This window comes from Pseudophryne corroboree, unplaced genomic scaffold, assembly GCF_028390025.1.
Source record: "Pseudophryne corroboree isolate aPseCor3 unplaced genomic scaffold, aPseCor3.hap2 scaffold_1821, whole genome shotgun sequence".
NCBI classification, from domain to species: Eukaryota; Metazoa; Chordata; class Amphibia; order Anura; family Myobatrachidae; genus Pseudophryne; species Pseudophryne corroboree.
The window spans coordinates 8772-13609 of NW_026968458.1; positions in this window are offsets into that span (position 1 = coordinate 8772).

Genomic DNA, 4838 nt, shown 5'->3' on the forward strand with positions numbered 1-4838 from the left:
GGTCATGGCCGTGATGATGACCCTTCACCTTCGGTGGACCAGGGAGGAATCTCTCCTCCCGATAAACATTCTGGAATTGCGGGCAGTGTTCAATTCATTGATACTGGCCCTGCCTCTAGTACAGAACAGGCCTGTTCAAGTAAAATCGGACAACGCCACCACGGTAGTGTACACAAATCATCAAGTCGGCACTCGAAACTGCATGGCAAAGCTGGAAGTATAAAAAAAATCCTCAGTTGGGTAGAACGTCATCTGCCAGCAATATCGGCAGTGTTCATTCCCGGAGTCCTCAACTGGGAAGCGGATTTCCTCAGTCGTCAGGACGTTCACGCTGGAGAGTGGAGAGGCTGCAGCAGAAATATCTGCACTGGCGTCAGTAGGTGACTGAGGCAGGGATGACTGGGAGATAGTGGGTGACTGAAGCATGTATGAGTGGGATATAGTGGGTGACTGAAGCCGGGGTAACTGGGAGATAGTGGGTGACTGATGCAGGGGTGACAGTGATAGTGGGTGACTTAGGCAGGGGTGACAGGGAGATAGTGGGTTACTGAGGGAGGGGTGATAGGAAGGGGTTGGGTAAGTATGGGAAGAAAGTGGGTGACAGGGATAATAAATGAATAAGGCAGGGATGATAGGGAGATAGTGGATGACTGTGGCAGGGGTGACAGGGACAGTAAGAGACTAAGGCAGGGTTGACAGGGATAGTGGGTGACTGAAGCAGGGGTGATAGAGTGACAGTGGGTGACTGAGGCAGGGGTGACAGGGATAGTGGGTGACTGAGGCAGGGGTCGCAGGTATAATGGTTGACTGAGGCAGCGGTGACTGGGAGATAGTGGGTAACTGAGGCAGGGGTGACAGGGAAAGTGTGCGACTCAGGCAGGGGTGATAGGGAGATAGTGGGCAGCATATCTCTGCCTCACTGCAGCAGCACATTCCTGCTTCACTGACAGCAGCACATCCCTGCAACGTTGACAGCAACACATCCCTGCAACATTGACGGCAGCACATCCCTGCCTCATTGACGGCAGCACATCCCTGCCTCACTTATAGCAGCACATCCCTGCCTCGCTGACAGCAGCACATCACTGCTTCACTGACAGCAGCACATCACTGCTTCACTGACAGCAGAACATCCCTGCTTTACTGACAGCTGTATATAGGGCCTAATTAAGACCTGATCCCTGCTGTGCATATTCACACAACAGGAGATCAGGTCTGAAGTGCGTGTGCTGGTGCCACAGTGCACCGGCACATGCCAGAGATGCGATCAGCATCTCTGCCCAGTGAGCGCCTCTGCCTGATTGACAGGTAGAGGCGGTCACTGGGCAGGAGGAGTCGGGCCAGCGGCGTTGTGCCGCCATTTTGGGGGCACAGTCAGGACAACGCAGACATGACCGGACCGTATGGGGGCGGGGCCGTGACGGCTGTGTGACCCGGACAGCAACGGGCCTTATTTACTAAAATCTCAGATAAATTTTATGGCATTTATGTGCAGTCTAGTTTGCACAGTTGATAGAGTGTTGATCTTGCACTATCAATGTAAGCCTCACATAGGTTTGATACACATGTAAGTTTGTTTTTATTTTACTACATTGTGGTTTGTGGCTCTATACCATGTAATGCATGTCTTTTAACAGTAGTCAAGTCTTCCAATGTGCTTGTTAGTGAAACCCAATACATAGCTTTATTTTATTTTGTTTCTTCAAATATTACATAGTAACATAGTAACATAGTATCTGAGGTTGAAAAAAGACAATTGTCCATCGAGTTCAACCTATTTGTGGTGTCCTATGCATGATGATTTTACTAAAATTTCTGACTGATGCTGCTGTCAGCCATTGCATTTTATCCCTATTTATAGTAACTATAATGCATGACTATGCACCATACCCCTGGATATCCTTATCCAATAGGAATTTATCTAACCCATTCTTAAAGGTGTTGACAGATTCCGCCATTACAACTCCCTCGGGCAGGGAATTCCAAACACGTATTGTCCTTACCGTGAAAAAGCCTTTACGCTGTATTGTGCGGAATCTCCTCTCCTCTAACCTGAGCGAGTGTCCACGAGTCCTCTGTGTTGATCTAACCAGAAACAGGTCCCGCGCAAGCTCTGTGTATTGTCCCCTTATATATTTGTAGATGTTGATCATATCCCCTCTTAGTCTCCGCTTTTCCAATGTAAACATGCCTAGTCTTTCAAGCCTTTCCTTGTATTCCATCATCTCCATGCCCTTAATTAGTTTGGTCGCCCTCCTCTGTACCTTTTCAAGCTCCAGGATATCCTTTTTGTAGTACGGTGCCCAGAACTGTACACAGTATTCAAGGTGTGGCCTCACTAGTGATTTATATAACGGGAGTATAATACTCTCGTCCCTAGCATCAATACCCCGTTTTATGCATGCCAATATCTTATTAGCCTTCTTTGCTGCAGTCCTACTTTGGGTACTACTGCTTAGCTTGCTATCTATGAGGACACCTAAGTCCTTTTCCAGTACAGAATCCCGTAATTTTACCCCATTTAGTAGGTAGGCATATGTCTTATAACTTTTTTTTTCAATATATAAACATTTTTATTATAAGATTTTCAATGACACAAAACCATCCAAGTTGCAGATTATGGATTGTGAAGGACAAATCAACCATATAAACAATTTAAGCAATTTAAATTGCATGCAGGTAGTAGAATATCAAACTCCTTGGATGAAAGTTGGTCGTAATAAACTAGGATAGAAAAGAATAAAGTAGAAAATAAGATTTTAAACCTACCGGTAAATCTTTTTCTCGTAGTCCGTAGAGGATGCTGGGGACTCCGTAAGGACCATGGGGATAGACGGGCTCCGCAGGAGACATGGGCACTTTAAGAAAGACTTTAGTTCTGGGTGTGCACTGGCTCCTCCCTCTATGCCCCTCTATGCCACAGTTAGAGAAACTGTGCCCAGAGGAGACTGACAGTATGAGGAAAGGATTTTGTTAATCCAGGGCAAGATTCATACCAGCCACACCGTATAACTTGTGATAAACTACCCAGTTATGAGTACGAAAAAACAACATACTGTAGCATCAGTGCAGGACCGATGCAACTCTAACATAACCCTTATTGAAGCAATAACTATATACAAGTATTGCAGAAGTAGTCCGCACTTGGGACGGTCGCCCAGCATCCTCTACGGACTAAGAGAAAAAGATTTACCGGTAGGTTTAAAATCTTATTTTCTCTAACGTCCTAGAGGATGCTGGGGACTCCGTAAGGACCATGGGGATTATACCAAACCTCCAAAACGGGCGGGAGAGTGCGGATGACTCTGCAGCACCGATTGAGCAAACATGAGTTCCTCCTCAGCCAGGGTATCAAACTTATAGTATTTTGAAAAGGTGTTTGAACCTTACCAAGTAGCAGCTCGACACAGCTGTAGTGCCGAGACCCCTCGGGCAGCCGCCCAAGAAGAGCCCACTTTCCTCGTGGAATGGGCCTAGACCGATTTCGGTAACTGCAATCCAGCCATAGAATGCGCTTGCTGAATCGTGTTACAAATCCAGCGAGCAATAGCCTGCTTTGAAGCAGGGGCACCAATCTTGTTGGTTGCATACAGGACAAACAGCGCTTCAGTTTTCCTGACTCTAGCCGTCCTGGCCACGTAAATTTTCAAAGCCCTGACCACATCAAGTAACTCGGAATCCTCCAAGTCACGCGTAGCCAAAGGCACCACAATAGGTTGGTTCATATGAAAAGATGAGACCACTTTTGGTAGGAATTGAGGACGGGTCCGCAATTCCGCTCTATCCACATGGTACACCAAATATGGTCTTTTATGTGACAAAGCCGCTAATTCCGACACTCGCCTAGCCGAAGCCAAGGCTAATAACATGACCACCTTCCATGTGAGATATTTTAACTCCACCGTTTTAAGTGGTTCAAACCAGTGTGATTTTAGAAAACTTAACACCACGTTAAGGTCCCAAGGTGCCACCGGAGGCACAAAAGGAGGCTGAATATGCAGCACTCCTTTTACAAAAGTCTGAACTTCTGGAAGAGAAACCAATTCTTTTTGAAAGAAAATGGATAAGGCCGAAATCTGGACCTTAATAGAGCCTAATTGTAGGCCCAAATTCACTCCAGTTTGTAGGAAGTGAAGGAAACGGCCCAGATGGAATTCTTCCGTAGGAGCATTCCTGGCCTCACACCAAGAAACATAATTTCGCCATATACGGTGTAATGTTTTGACGTTACATCCTTCCTAGCCTTTATCAGCGTAGGGATGACCTCAACCGGAATGCCTTTCACTGCTAGGATCCGGCATTCAACCGCCATGCCGTCAAACGCAGCCGCGGTAAGTCTTGGAACAGACAGGGCCCCTGATGCAACAGGTCCTGTCTTAGAGGAAGAGGCCACGGATCTTCTGTGAGCATTTCCTGCAGATCCGGATACCAGGTCCTCCATGGCCAATCTGGAACAATGAGGATTGTTCTCACTCCTCTTTGTCTTATTATCCTTAACACCTTGGGTATGAGAGGAAGAGGAGGAAATACATAGACCGGCCGAAACACCCACGGTGTCACTAGGGTGTCTACAGCTACTGCCTGAGGGTCTCTTGACCTTGCGCAATACCTCTGTAGCTTTTTGTTGAGCCGGGACGCCATCATGTCTATCTGTGGCAGTTCCCACCGACTTGTAATCTGTGCAAAGACTTCCTGATGAAGTCCCCACTCTCCCGGATGTAGGTCGTGTCTGCTGAGGAAGTCTGCTTCCCAGTTGTCCACTCCCAGAATGAACACTGCTGACAGTGCGCTTGCGTGATTCTCCACCCAGCGAAGAATTCTGGTGGCTTGTGCCATCG